Source organism: Sturnira hondurensis, unplaced genomic scaffold (genome assembly GCF_014824575.4).
Source record: "Sturnira hondurensis isolate 20B ecotype Veracruz unplaced genomic scaffold, ASM1482457v3 Scaffold0017436, whole genome shotgun sequence".
NCBI classification, from domain to species: Eukaryota; Metazoa; Chordata; class Mammalia; order Chiroptera; family Phyllostomidae; genus Sturnira; species Sturnira hondurensis.
In genome coordinates this window covers 18295365-18311790 of record NW_028090067.1, presented here as the reverse complement: position 1 = coordinate 18311790, position 16426 = coordinate 18295365, and the positions used below count along the sequence as shown (strand labels likewise).

The 16426-nt window shown below is 40.5% G+C and overlaps 1 pseudogene; it reads left to right on the top strand.

Moving 5' to 3' along the window:
* Positions 1 to 3084: 3084 nt before the first annotated feature.
* On the top strand, positions 3085 to 4574 carry LOC119002496 (WD repeat domain phosphoinositide-interacting protein 2-like; annotated as a pseudogene).
* The last annotated feature ends 11852 nt before the right edge of the window (positions 4575 to 16426 follow it).

Below are 16426 nucleotides of genomic sequence, written 5' to 3'. Positions count from 1 at the left end.
GTTACCCAAGATTAAAGACAAAGAGAATCCTAAAGGCAGCAAGAGAAAAGGAGACAGTTACCTACAAAGGAGTTCCCATAAGGCTATCAGCTGATTTCTCAGAAGAAACCTTACAGGCAAGAAGGGGCTGTAAAGAAGTATTCGAAGTCATGAAAATCAAGAACCTACACCCAAGATTGCTCTATGCAGCAAAGCTTTCATTTAGAATGGAAGGGCAGATAAAGTGTTTCCCAGATAAGGTCAAGATCAAGGAGTTCATCATCATCAAGCCCTTATTATATGAAATGTTAAAGGGACTTATCTAAGAAAAAGAAGATAAAAAATATGAACAATAAAATGACAACAAACTCATAACTATTAACAAATGAATCTAGAAGAAAAGAAAAACAACAAACACTAAGCAAACAACCATAACAGGAACAGAATCAGAGAAATGGACATTATATAGAGGATGTTCAGTTGGGGGGGGAGGGAGGAATAGCGGGGGGAAAGGTACGGGGAAGCAGCAGCATAATTAGTAGGCATAAAATAGATGGGGAAAGATAAAAATGGTGGAGGAAGCAGAGGACTCAAAGAACTTATGTGTACAACCTATGGATATGAACTGGGGGGGAAGAATGCTAGAGGGCTGGGTTGAGGAATGCTGGAGCGTTGCAGGGGAGGGGGCATGGTGGAGGGGAAATAAAGGGGGAAAATTGGGAAAACTTTAACAGCATAATCAATAAAAAATACTTAAACAAAAAAAGGTAAGTAAAAATCAGCAACAGTTGAAAAGACTTGTGAGGTTGTTTTCTTATTCATGATAAAACCTTATAGGAATAATAAATCCCCATGGAAAGCCCATGGTACAGTGGTTAGTAGTGGGTGACAGAGATTCTGGTTAAAACACAAATGTATAATTCCATCTCCATGTAGTAAATAGTATGTTTGTACAATGTTTTGAATTTACAGTTTATGATATTAAAACAGTGAAGTTAAAACTGAGTAAAAAATAGTACCAAATCTGTGCATGCTAAAGAAAAAAAAAGATCTGGACGACAGCAAATGTAAAGCATCAATAGTTACAGGGTGCCACCAACTGCAGGCAGATGTCAGAGATGTTAAGCATGTAAAGAAGAGAGCTGCCGACTCAATGAAGCAGGTCAATAAGACTTTTGCACACACGGCCTCTGACTCTTTGCCACTTTCCATATTTTGAGGCACATGCAAGGAATAAGCTTATTTGGAATTACTCAAGCCCAATAAAGTAAGATAATATATATAAAAGAACTTGTTTTCACTTTCAGAAATTCCATGTGGCAAAAGCTATAACCAGTAATTTGGGGGAATTGTTCCCTAAAAAGAAGTTCAGGTAACAATGGTGCCTAAGGAATATCTAATTTGAAACCATAACTCTTGTATATTACATACTTTTGCCAGGCAGCCCAGCAATCTCTGACAAAGGAAGCTCCTGACAGTCTAAACAACGGTAGAGCAGCTGTGTAGGAAGCTCTTTATATTGCCTTGGAAACTGTCTCCTTACAGCTTCCACCCCCTGGTCCTAAGCTTTCCTTTTCAGACCACAAAGAACAAGTCTTCTAAATACTTGTAGCAATACATTGTGCATCCCCAAGGCACTCTCAATTTCCAAACATTCCACATGTGACCTGGTTTTCTACCCCCTCACCAGGGGGGTCACAATCCCCTAAACAAGTTCCAGTTTGTCTGCACTCATCCAATTACTGGACAAAGCAGTGCCACACTGAGTGGGCCTTCCCTTTCCTTGTCCTACTAGATAATATACCACTGATGATATGGTCAAAGAGCAAATCTGCATTTTTGGAAGTCACATCTTATTAAATTACGACAATCCAACCTCAGAATTTTTCACAGTACTGTGAAGTTAGTTCTCCACAGCCAAGTGCAGAATGTTACATCCTATGAATGTTCTCCGTGATCACCACCTCCTACAGCCTTTCCTGCATTGAAGGGAAAGGCTTGGACTACATTTTCCAGAATCCCATTTTCCATTTGTTCTAAGTTAGAGGTCACCAGCGAGAGGGACCCACTTGATATCTGGGAGGCAGAAGGAAGTCCATACCCTTTGAAAACAGTTGCAGGCCAATAACACAGGCATCAGTAGAGAGGACGTCCCACTTTTACAGTAGCTTCCAGGTTGAGTTACAGCCACACTGCCGCTGCAGGCAGCTGGGGTCACTGCTTTTCTGGGAACCTGGCACTCTCATTCATCAACTACAATAGTGACTTCCTTGAATTCCCACCCCTCAGACTTTGGAATGGTTGTGTGAGCCCTTAATTCCGTACATTAAAATCTTTCCTTCTTAAAAAAAAAATCTTTTCTTCTTGAAAAATACAACAAATCCTACAAAAAAAAAAAAAAAAACCCAACCAGAATTAGTATGTGACTTTATCAAGGTGGCAAGACACAAGATCACACATAAAACCAATTCTGTGTACTAGTGACAATCAGAAATGGAATTTTTAAAAATTTTATTTACAGTAGCATCAAAATTATGAAATAACTTAGGGATAAATCTGACAAAAAATGTGCAATTCCCACACAAGAAAAACTCTAAAATGTTGCTGAGAGAAAAATTTAAAAACTTAAATAGGTTTAGAGGTATACCTTATTTATAGATTGGAAGACAATACTATTAAAATGTCAATTCTCCCAATGCTGATTTATAGATTCAAAACAATCTCTATCAAAATCCCAACAGGACTTTTTCAGTAGAACTTGCCAAGCTCCTTTTAAAATCCAAAAGGATCCAGGCTCCAGAGCATAAACAAGAGCAGGGACAGGGTGGGGTGGCAACTGATTCCTGGGGCAGCAAGCTGTGGAGACCCAGGTGGTGAGTGGGGCCCAACGCTGACCCCAAGCACACACAATCCCTGTTCTGTGCATAAACCTTTTGCCTGGCCCACCTGCCCACCGTGCATCCACCATGAACCTGGCCAGTCAGACTGGAGAGGTTGGCAACAGCTAGCTTCTCTTCACTAACTTCCACCAGGACATCGTACCAGTGGAAAAGGCACAAAGAATAACTTGTCTCTGTCATCTTGCTCATCCCTGGTCCTTAGCTGTTGGTAGTAAGCCCAGTTACAAATTTTTCGCCCTTTCTTCTGTGGATAAGCTGCAACACATCTATGAATGAACTGACACTGACTGAAGACATGGGCATCGTAGAAAGATTGTTCTCAAGCACCCTGGTGGCTATTGTCAGCCTCAAAACTCCTAGGAAGCTAAAAGTTTGCCACTTTAAGAAGGCAATGGAGATCTGTAACTACAGCCACTCCAATACAATACTGTCTGTGAAGTTGAACAGGGAGAGGCTCATAGTGTGCTGGAAGAGTCTGTCTATATAGACAACATCTGGGGCATCAAGGTACTGTACACCACCAGGGAGACCACCTGCCAAGCCCAGCAGTCCTGTGTGTACTGTCCACCAACAATGACAAATGCTACCTGGCATCCCCTGGCAGCACCACCATTGAAGAAGTGCAGGTCTTCGACACTATTAACTTGAGAGCTGCCAACACGATCCCGGCTCACGACAGTTCTTTAGCCATGCTGGCTTTCGTGATTAGAGTATTTTCCACCCAGAAGGACAGAAACTCTTTGAGTTCTGGAGAGGAGCTAAGAGGTATGTGAGCATCTGCTCCCTTGCCTTCAGCATGGATGGCATGTTCCTCTCTGCCTCCAGCAACACTGAGATTATGCACATTTTCAAACTCAAGACTGAAGGAAAAACCTTAGGAGGAGCCCACCACCTGGATCAGGTACTTTGGGAAGGTGCTCATGGCTTCCACCAGATACTTGCCTTCCCCAATAACAGAAATGTTCAACCAGGGCAGAACATTCAACCAGATACTTTGCCATGGTTCGCCTGCCACAAAAACATCTTTGTCCTAGCCACAATTCAAAAGATCCCCTGACTGCTGGTGGGAACTGCCCATGAGTAAGTACCTGGACCCCCAGGAAGGGGGCGAGTGCACCTTGATGAGCAACACAAGTTGGATGGCAGTGTGGAGACAACCAATGAAATCTTAAGACTCCATTTCTCACAAATGCCCCTTAGCAACTCAGATCTACAGCATGGCTATAGCCAAAGGTACTCACATACCTGCATCTCTGACAAGACTTGCCTACGCGGGTGAGATGGGTGCTTATCTAGAGGAAGTAGCCAGAGCACTGTGGCTGGAGGACAGTGAGCACCTGCTCATGATTCTCCAGACTGACTGAACCTGACCTGTGAACTCTGATCCCAAAGCAGAGAACACCAGCTGATACAGACGACTTTGTGTTATGTTGCTATGAACTCTGACCTGAGTTGGGGGAAGAGGATGGCAGAGACTTAAAAAGAAAAGAAAAATTGTAGCTGTAGTCTCTCGTTCCCTACTGTTCAGAAATACATGGTTTTCACTTCAGTGGCTTAAAAATAAACAAACAAACAAACAAACAAATAAATTTCATAAGGATCCAGAATAGCCAACAGCTTTTTTAAAAGAACAAAATTGTGAAGCTTATACAACCTGACACCCAGACTTATTACAGATACAGTAATTAAGACAGTGTGTTATTGAATTCAAGGTGGATAAAAGACTTAAATATAAGCCATGACACCGTTAAAGTCCTAGAGGAGAACATTGGCAGGAAAATCTCAGATATTTCATGCAGCAACGTTTTTACTGATATGTCCCCTAAAGCAAGGAATATAAAGGAAAGAATAAACAAATGGGATCTCATCAAAATAAAAAGCTTTTGCATGGCTAAAGAAGACAGCATTAAAATAAAAAGACAACCAACTGTATGGGAAAACATATTTGCCAATGATACCTCAGACAAAGGTTTAATCTCCAAAATATACAAAGAACTCACATGACTTCACTCTAAGAAGACAACTAACCCCAGTTAAAAAATGGGGAAAGGACTTGAACAGACACTTCTCCAAGGAGAACATACAGAGGATCCAGAGACACATGAAGAGATGCTCAATTATCACTTGCTATCAGAGAGATGCGAATTAAAACCACAATGAGATACCACTTTACACTGGTGAGAATGGTTATCATAAATGAAGCAATAAACAACAAATGTTGGAGAGAGTGTGGGGAAAAGGGGACTCTGGTCCACTGTTGGTGGGATTGTAGACTGGTACAACCATTACGGAAAACAGTATGGAATTTTCTCAGAAAACTAAAATTGGACCTGCCCTTTGACCCAGCAATTCCACTGCTAGGATTGTATCCTACGAACCCTAAAACACCAATCTCAAAGAACATATGCACCCCAATGTTCATAGCAGCACAATTTACAATAGCCAAGAGTTGGAAGCAAACTAGGTACCCAACAGTAAATGAATGGATCAAAAAACTATGGTACATATACGCAATGGAATTCTATGCTGCAGAAAGAAAGAAGGAGCTCCTACCCTTTGCAACATCATGGATGGAACTGGAAAGCATTATGCTGAGTGAAATAAGCCAGGTGTTGAAGGACAAATACCATATGATCTCACCTTTAACAGGAAGCTAAACAACAGAACAAACAAGCAAGCAAAATATAACCAAAGACACTGAAATAGAGAACAGGCTGACAGTGACCAGAGGGGAGAGGGGAGGGAATTTCAGGGGAAATAGGGGAGGGATTTAGAGGAACATATATAAAGGATACATGGACAACAACTGAGAAGGGTGGAAATGGGGGGGGGGGAGCAGGGGGCGTGGGATGGGATGGGAGTAATAGACAGAATACTGTACTTAAAAAATAATTAAATAAATTAAAAAAAAAAAACAACAGTGTGTTATTGGCACCAAGACAGACAAAAAGTTCAGTGGGATAGAATACATTCCAGAAAGAGGCCAACACAGGATAGATAACTGATTTTCCAAAAAGATACAAAAAGCCCTGCCTGGTGTGGCTCAGTGGACTGAGCACTGGGCTGTAAACTGAGAGGTCACCAGTTCAATTCTCAGTCAGGGCACATGCCTGGGTGGCCTGCCAGGTCCTCCAGCTGGGGGCACGAGACAGGCAATCGATGAATGTTTCTCTGGTGCATTGATGTGCCTCTCTCTCTCTTTCCCCTCTTAAAAGAATAAATAAAAAATATTTTTAAAAGGTGCAAAGGCAATTCAGTGGAGAAAGGATAGTCTTTTCAACAAGTGTTGGAACACTTGGATCGCCACATGAAACAACAAAACCAAAAAACCTCAATCAGTACCTTGTACTATATAAAAAAAATTAACTCAGAATGGATCACGGATCTAAATGTAAAACCTACAACTAGACAAAAACAGGAAAGATAACATGTTTTCTTCTAGGAGAAAATCCTTATGACCTTGAGTTAGGCAAATTATATCTTAGATACAATACCAAAAAAGTGCAATCCATAAAAGAAACTGACAAATTTGACTCATCAAAATTAAGAATGTCTTCAAAAGACATTGTTACAAGAATGAAAAGAGCTGTAGACCTGGGAGAAAATATTTGCAAGTCACTTATATGATAAAGAATTTGTGTCCAGATATATTGTATAAGGAACAGTCAAAACTCGATCCAGTTTCTTAAACATACACCTGCCATATGATCCATCCATTCCAAGCCTAAATATTTACCCTAGAGAAAAGAAAGAATACATACAATATAAAGACTTCTAAATGAATATTCATAGCATCTTGTTTATAATAGCTAAAAACTGGGATCTACTCAAATGTGCACCAGTAGGTGAACAGATAAATTGTGGTACAACATACAATGACACACTGCTCAGCAATCAGAGAATGAACTACTGATACATACAACATGGATAAGGTTCAAAATAATTATGCTGAGGGAAAAGAAGCCATACAAAAGCACTCTATGTTCCATTTACATAACATTCTAGAAAAAAACCAAAGTAATCTATAGAGACATATAGCAGGTCAGTGGTTACCTGGGGGCTGGGGAAGGTGGGAAGGAGAGCTGACCAAAGGGTATAAAGAGACTTTGGGGGACAAGGATACAGTCATCATCTTTTTAAAATTTAGTGTCTATTGAACACTTCAGATATATACAGTTTACTGTACCCGAATAAGGGGCTAAAATAAAAACAAAAAGGAAAAAAATCTTTCCTACATGGAATACCTAGAATGACCTCTGTTTTCCTTCCAGAGCCCTGACTGATACACCCGTACAAGTGAGATCTCTTCATCAGTTGAAATTTCACCCAGGGTGTGCACACTGTTCCCTAAGATGGCAAATCTTCAAATCGGAGCTTCTGCATGGACAATGTTCCAATAGTGTACAGTTTCATTTTTAAAAGCCTCCTGTAAAAGAAAGCTTACTAAGTCAAATATCTCAATTTTTAGACTTTTACCTTTCCATTTCATTGGTCTTATATTCTGGGGATCTCCATAAACTACAGGCATCTTCAGCGGATTTTCTCATTAAGTTTCATTCAATTGGGAACACCTACACGACATGTTTCTGCTGTAGCTGTAAACTGAATCTATTTTTTCAATCATTCTTGTGGTTTTGCTTGCCTTATATTAAGCTCCAGAAAACTCAAAGGACTCCTTAGGTCTTACCGTGCTAAAATCTGGTCTTTGTTTACACCATTTCCCATCTTTCTCCTGAAAGTGTACTCCCATACACTACAATCAGTATGCCAGGCTCCTAAAGACAGCCTGAAATTAAGAGTAGTTTTATAAATATCCAAACAGGCCAAGAAACAGCATCATCAAGAGGGCTATACCACATACTCTAGTATTAATATCCTAGAGCCATTAAAAACTATGTTTAAACCTTACAGGCCAGACAAACCCACAAAGCCAGAGAAGCACTCTCCTTAAGCATACAACAGCACAGAAAGTGAAAAGAAATGAGGTACAGGAGTCTAAGCAGAGATTTGGAAATCACTACAAAATAGTGATAAGATATGGTTCTACAGCAGAAAAGAAAACGTTTATCAATCAGAATCCACAGTTGTGAGGCACATCTTATTCAGAAGAACTGACAGCTTATTAACAGTAGATAGTGGGGCTGCTTTCTTTTGTATGTAGCTTCTCCCCCTTCATGCCTGCTTCCATGCATGGTATGACACAATTATTAAATGAATAAATAAAAACAACACCTGACATTTGAAATCAATATGATTGTTAGCAATTCAACCAAAATTACAGTAAGCTGAAACTCCATTAAAAGGCAATTTTAAAGCAACTAAAGCGTGACATATCCAAGTGCATCAAGGAGTGACTCAGTGGCTAGGCAAAATGCCTGCAGTGCTTCAGACTTGTCTAACCACACCAAGGCCTCAGCTTTGAAGAGGCTGCTTTGGAAGCCTTGGGCTGAGGTTCAGATCCCTGTGTGTGCACTCCCAACGGAGAGGCATGGAAGATTCTGTGAGGTCTATTGCCCCCCAAATAGGGAAAGGTGGTTGGGCAGTGTGTGCCCTAAACTGGGAAACATTACCCTTATTCTCTGGATGCTTCTCTCTCACTGACCGAGCCATTTTCTCTCTCAAGGTTACACTTGCACACATAAGAAAGGGGGTTGAATAATGTATAATAATCTTTAAAAGCATTTCTTAAATCTAAGGAACAAAAAATAATTCGAACAGTAATTCATTTGGCTCTGCTCTGACCAAGGGGCTGGTGCATACCACACTGACAAAGAGGCAGGCAAGGTCAGAAAGGTATTGTCATAATGTAGCCCATCAAGGAAAATACTTTTGGAATACCTTTCTAGATCTGTGTCTTAAGGGGGAAAAAAAGCATTATATGTAAGAAATTAAATGGAAGAGGTTTGGATTTTCAGAGGTCACACAGTAACTACTGCAGTAAGTAAGCTTCCTGATTCTACTGCACCACAACCTACCATTTTATTAAGTTTGTGCCTGTTATTTTAATTCTAGAAACTCTCTGAGGAAGGGTGCTATTTGTGACACTTATCTTGATACTGAAAAAATTAGCAGAGAATGAAATTCCCTCTGAATTCAGAATTCCACCGGTGACAGTCGTACCCTATTTCTCAATGGTTTTAATTTGTGCTCTCTTTTCAGAATAGTAAAAATAGAAAATCGCGTTCCTGTGTGCCAGCAGTCAGCATTTAAATTTAGAAAGTTGAATGATAAATGAATTACTTTGGGGAAAATATGTAGTTTTGAAAGATAAGCATGCTTAATGTTAATAAGTAACCAACTACAAAGTAAAGCTAATTCATGAATTTACACGAACTAAAATTACACACCTGTGGGAAAAAACTTCAAATTTAAAACACTATTTATATACAGCCTTTTGGGAACAGCTAAGCCAACATACACCTATGTTTAACTCTTCAGGATCAGACATATGCCTAACTTCATTTAAGATGATATTCAAGTCTCTATATAATACAGTTTTGTACCTAATTTCTATTTATGTATCCTGAGGAAAATTTTTAGAGAATGATCTACCATTGTCATCTTTAATAAATAATCTCAGTAACAGCTATGTGTAAATATGGTTTTCTGACCATACTTAAATTTCTCTTGAATGAGGTTATCAATAGGATCCCCCCAACTTCTAGTTAAGAATTCTGCTTTCTACACGTCATTTGACTCTGGAGACTCTCTTCGTGAATGAGTGCAGTATTTATGCTATTTCTTTGTGTTTCAGGACCCTAAGTTTCCAAAATCTCTGCAGTTCCTTTTATTTCACCTCCCACAACCCCATTTCCAAGCATAATTAATTACAAGAAGCAGAGTCCTCTACCCAGGTCACCAGATAAAGAGAAAACACCCAGGCTTTGAAGTTTGACTGTTTTAAGACCAAACTCTATTTATCTGGTCCAGACATTAATGGTAGGAACTTGGGCAGATTACCTGGCCTCTAAGTCAGTTTTCGTACCTATAAAATGGGGGTTATACTAACTCTGTGTGGATTAGAGGTAATGACCATAGATAATCAGAGAGACAATTAGATAACAATACTCAGCCTAGGGTTGCCTTGCTGCTGCTGCTGCTGTTTCTGGCAGCACTGTGCCCTCCTCCTCCACATCAAGCACCTATTGTGCATAAAGCACCAGAGGAGTTATAGGCAATCAAAGAGGTATGAGACATACGCCATTCTTGAGAAGGCACTCAAGAACTACGTAACTCTCCCTGGCCAGGTGGTTCAGTTGGTTGGAACATCATCCTACACAAAAAGTAGTGGGTTTGGTTCCTGGTAAGGGCGTGTATAGGAGGCAAACCATCTGTGTTTCTCTTTCACATCCATGAGCGTTCTCTCTCCCTCTTTCTCTCTGATCCCCCCTTTCCTCTCCCTCTAAAGTCAATAAAAAAACCCCCACCATATCCTGGGTGAGAATGCAAAAATAAATAAATGAAAATTAACAACAAAAAAGACCTTTCATGACTCTCTATATAAATTGAATCCATACGTCACACGTGCAAACAAACTCCAGATTGAGAAAACAGTTAAAAGTAAAGGAGGGAAGGAAGGAAGGAAACCATTAAAGCACTCAAAGAAACTGGTTAATTTTTCTTTCTATAATTGCACAGTAAACAAAGACTTTCTAACTATAACTTTGTGGGGCCTTAGAACCCACAAATGATTGCTTCATCTGTATAAAGTGTAGATATAAAAAAACTTTAAAACAATTACTATAAAACCCACCAGGAACAAAGTAAGTATTTTGGGGGGGGGTGTAACACATTAACAATTTATGTAACAAGGAGGTAGGTTCCATCATACATGAAGAGCTCCTACAAATCAATAGAAGTCCAACAATCCAACAGGTAAGCGGGTGAAAAATGAACAAAGAGTTCTAAAACATATGAAAAGATGAGCTATCACATTCCCTATGTGGGAACAGCATATTAAAACTATACTGAGACACCATCCTTCATTTGCCAAAAACTGTCAAAGACAAAATTTGGTAAAAACACAGTGCTAATAAAGGTGTCAGGGAAAAAGACATTCACTTATATTGCTGGTGAGAATATAAACTGATAGATCTCTGTAAAGAACAATTTGACAGTTAACTGTCAATATTAAATTGTTATGTAGTCTTTGATTCAGCTATCTAACTTCTAGGAATATACCACAGGAAAATAATTACATGTGTGGGAAATTATGTACATAAAGTAAATTCACCACAGCATGTTTGTAATGGCAAAAGATTGTAAACAGTCCATCAGTTAGGAGACTGGTTTAATAAATTATAGTTTATCCACACAAGGGAATCTTATGCAATTATAAAAGGAAGCTCTTTATGTACTAATGAAGATAGATCCTCAAGATACATTGTTATATTTAAAAAGCAAGATCTCCCCAAAAGTATACTTTGTGCTACTGTGTGTAAGAAAAAGAAGGCTTCTTTGTAATTCTTTAAAAAAAAATCCTCACCCAAGAATGTTCACTTATTTTACAGAGAGAGGAAGGAAGGGAGTGAGAGGGAGAAAGGTGGTTGGGGGGAGAGACGGAGAAATAAAGAGAGAGACAGAGACAGAGAGAAACATCAATTGGACGCCTCCTGTACATGCCCCAACTGGGGCTTGAACATGCAACCTTTTGGTGTATGGGACAATGCTCCAAGCAACTGAGCTACCCAGCCAAGAAAATTATATGTAATTTTTTATGTATGAATAGAGATTCCCTGGAAGGAAATATCTATTAAACTAGTAACATTACTGCAGCAGAGACAGGATAACTATTTTTAAAAAGATACTACATCAAGACATTACCACTGGGGGAAACAGTAAAGAGTACATGAGATTATTAACTTATTTTTTTAACATTTCACTACCCAAAATTTTATTTTTAAAAATATATTTTATTGATTATGCTATTACAGTTGTCCCAATTTCACCCCCTTTGCCCCCTTCTGCCCGGTACCCCCGTTCCCTCCAGTAATCCCCACTCCCTTAGTTCATGTCCATGGGTTGTGCATATAAGTTCTTTGGGTTCTCCATTTCCTATACTATTCTTAACCTCCCCCTGTCTATTTTGTAACTACCAATTATGCTTTTTAATCCCTGCACCTTTCCCCCATCTTCCCCATGCTCTCCGCCCCCACTGATAATCCTCCAAATGATCTCCATATCTATGATTCTGTTCCTGTTCTGGTAGTTTGCTTAGGTCTTTCTTGTTGTTGTGGAAATTTTTTAAAAAATATATTTTATTGATTATATCATTACAGTTGTTCTATTTCCCCCCTTCATTCCCCTCCACCCTCACACTCCCTCCCCCACCATTCTCCCCCCCCCTTAGTTTATAACCACATGTCTCAAGTTCTTTAGATTCTATATTTCCCCCACTATTCTTGCCCTCCCCCTATCTATTTTCTACCTACCCTCTATGCTATTTTCTATACCTTCTCCCCCCTTCTCCTCCTCCCACTCCCCTGTTGCTAACCCTCCATGTGTTCTTCATTTCTATGGTTCCACTCCTGATCTAGCTGTCCTCTTGGTTTGCTTTTGTTTTAGGTGTGGTTGTTAATAACTGTGAGTTTGCTGTCCTTTCACTGTTCATATTTTTCATCTTCTTTTTCTTATATAAGTCCCTTTAGCATTTCATATAATAAGGGCTTGGTGATGATGAACTCCTTGAACTTGACCTTATCTGAGAAGCACTTTATCTGTCCTTCCATTCTAAATGAAAGTTTTGCTGGATAAAGCAATCTTGGCTGTAGGTCTTTGGATTTCATGACTTGGAATACTTCTTTCCAGCCCCTTCTTGCCTGTAAGGTCTCTTTTGAGAAATCCGCTGACAGTCTGATGGGTACTCCTTTGTAGGTGACTGTCCCCTTATCCCTTGCTGCTTCTAGGATTCTCTCCTTCATTTTAATCTTGGCTAATGTAATTATGATGTGCCTTGGTGTGTTCCTTCTTGGGTCCAACTTCTTTGGCACTCTCTGAGCTTCCTGGATTTCCTGGAAGTCTATTTCCTTTGCCAGACTGGGGAAGTTCTCCTTTATTATTTGTTCAAATAAGTGTTCCACTCGTGGCTGTTTCTTTTCCCCTTCTGGTACCCCTATAATCCAGATGTTGGAACGTTTAAAGATGTCCTGGAGGTTCCTAAGCCTCTCCTCATTTTTTTGAATTCTCATTTCTTCATTCCTTTCTGGTTCGATGTTTCGTTCTTCCTTCTGGTCCATTCCATTGATTTGAGTCCCAGTTTCCTTTCCATCACTATTGGTTTCCTGGACATCTCCCTTCATTTCAATTAGTTTAGCCTTCATATGTTCCTCTAATTTGTGACTGTAATCAACCAGTTCTGTGAGCATCCTGATAAATAGTGTCTTGAATTGTGCTTCTGAGAGGCTGGCAATTTCTCGGTCGCTGAGTTATTGGCTCTGGGACTTTGAGTCTTCTTGCGCCATCTTTTGGGCTGTTCGTGCCTGTTACGTATCAGGATCGGAGCCCTAAGGTGTTCACTAGAGCAGGGCAACTAAGTTGCTGGGTTGTGATGTTGTATGTGGGGGCAGGGTCAAGGAGGAACAATGGCATCCCGTCTGCCGCCTGCCGCCACCACCGGTGCTGCAGCTGCCACTGTCACCGGGCCCATGCATTTCATCCCACTGCACATGAGTGTGCCACCGCCGTCAGCCCTTGCCCCCTGGGACCTGCATGGTCCGTCTCACTGTGCGCAAATATGCGACCGCAGTCAGTCTGCCCCGCACCCTGACTGTGTCCGGGCTACTTGCGCACCTAGGTCTGGGGATCTTTCCTGCCCAACCCTGCTCTGCTGCTGGCTCCGCCCCTCTTACCTCCTGATTGAACGGTTAGTTGTTGTCAGACTTCCGTATAATTCAATTTTCTGTTCTTTGGCTGTGTCTTTTGTGGGAGAAGGCACAGTGTTTCCATCCATGCCTCCATCTTGGCGGAAGTTGTTGTTGTTGTTTTGTTTTGTTAAGATTCAGTTGCTGATAGTTGTGATTTTTTGCCACTTTAATATTCATTGTTTTGATCCTCTTTTTCTTAAATAAGTCCCTTCAACATTTCATGTAATAATGGCTTGATGATGATGAACTCCTTGAGTTTTACCTTGTCTGGGAAGCAATTTTATCTGCCCTTCCATTCTAAAATGATAGCTTTGCTGGATAGAGTAATCTAGGGTGTAAGTCCTTGCTTTTCATCACTTCCAATACTTCCTGCTAGTCTCTTGTCGCCTACAAAGTTTCTTTTGACAAATCAGTTGATAGCCATATGGGCACTCCTTTGTAGGCAATCCTCTGCTTTTCTCTTGCTGCTTCTAAGATTCTCTCTTGCCCTGGCTGGTGTAGCTCAGTGGATTGAGGACTGGCCTGTGAACCTAAAGACTGCTGGTTTGATTCCTGGTCAGGACACATGCCTAGGGTGCAGGACAGGTTTTCCACTGGGGGTGTGCAAGAGGCCACCTTCTCTGACACACTGATTTTTTTTCTCCCCTGCGTTTCTCTCTCCCAAAAATAAATAAATAAAATCTAAAAAATGACTATCTTTAAACTTTGGTGTTTTAATTATGATGTGCCTTGGTATTGTCCTCTTTGGGTCCAACTTGTTTGGGATTCTATGCTTCCTGGATTTGTATGTCTATTTCCTTCATCAAGTTAAGGAAGTTTTCTTTTATTATTTTTTCTCTTTCTTTTTTAAAAAATATTTTATTTATTTATTTTTGGAGAGAAGAAAAGGGAGAGAGTAAGAGAAGGAGGGAAATATCCATGTGTGGTTGCCCCTCACACGACACCCCCACCAGGGACCTGGCCCACAACCCAGGCGTGTGCCCTGACCAGAAATTGATCTGGTGACCTTTGCTTTGCTGTCTGGTACTCAATCCACTGAACCACACCAGCCAGGGCTTTTTATTATTTTTTCACTTAAGTTTTCAATTCCTTGCTCTTTCCTTTCTCCTTCTGGTATCCCCAGGATTCTGATGTTGGTACATTTGGAGATGCCCCAGAGGCTTCTTACACTATCCTCAGTTTTTTGTTTTTCTTCTTATTGTTCTGGTCGAATGCTTATTTCTCCTTCATGTTCCAAATTGTTGCTGTGAATGCTTCCTTCCCTTCACTGTTGATTCCCTGTAGATTTTTCTCTATTTCACTTAATGTAACTATCATTTCTTCCTTTAGGTTGCTGCTGTACTCAATGAATTCTTTTGAGCATCCTGACCACCAGGTTTTGAACTCTGCGTCTGACGGGATGGTTATCTCCATTTTGTTTATAGTTCTATTTTCTCAGGTTTTGTTCTGTTCTTTCATTTGGGTCGAATTTCTTTGTCTCCTCAATTTGGCAGCCTCTCTGTGTTTCTGTGTATTAGGCAGAGCTGCTTTGACTCCCTGTCTTAGCAGCGTGGCCTATTGTAGAAAAAGCACCTGTAAATTGTGTGGTATGGAGCCTTAGGCAATTGCCAGGGTGGGGAAACCCACTTCACTGCTTTGTGGCTTTGTGTTAGACAAAGGCTCAAGAGGGGGCGGTGCTGCTGCCTAGCTTCTGAAGGTTTGCCTGGTACTCACTCTGTTCCCAGTCACTTCACTCACTCCCCATATACGACTGGAACCTGTCCAACTGTTGCCCTCGTGCTGAATCTCAAGAGTGAGTGGGTTTGCATATGTTCTAAGACCACGTAGGCCCTTTAAGCAGAGTTTCCTGAAAAGCCAGCAATTTCTTTTGCCCTCCCAACCCCCACTGGTTTTTATAGCCAGAACTTATGGGGATTTATCTTCTTAGCACTGGAACCCTAGGCTGTGCAGTCTGGCCTGGGGCTGGGATCACTCACTCCCAAAGTATTCCTTCCAATTTTTATCCACCACACATGAATGTGGGACCACCTGTTTCACCACTGCACCACACCATGTCTCCTTGCCTCTCCACCTGTCTCTGTGTCTCAGCCATTCCTACCTGTCAGGATGAACATAGCTTCTTTAAATCCTTGTGTCAGACTTTCATCCAGTTTAATTTTCTGACAGTTCTGGATGTTGTTTTGAGGTTTAGTTGTTAATTCTCTCTGTGGTTGTACAAGGAGGCAAAGTATGTCTACTTATACCTCCATCTTGACCGGAAGTCCTCAGATTATTTCTTAATACTTCATTCTTTTTTACTGTTATCTTTTTTTCTTTTAAATATTTTACATATTTATTTTAAGACATAGGAGAAGGGAGGGAGAAAGAGAGGGAGAGAAACATCAATGTGTGATTGCTTCTTGTGTGCCCCCAATTGTGGACCTGGCCCACAACTCAGGCAACATGCCCTAAGTGGGTATCGAACCAGTGCCCTTTGGTTCACAGGCTGTCTCTCAATCCACTCAGCCACACCAGCCAGGGCTACTGTTATTTCTTAACAGCTGCATGTGAATCTACAATTATTTTAAAAACAAAAAGTTTAAATAAAAATATTTTGTTTGAATAATATAAAATGGATCTAGAAGTTAAAAGCATGATCAAGGTAGTAATGCTATCCTGAGTTCAGAAGACAAATCACTGTTGGGC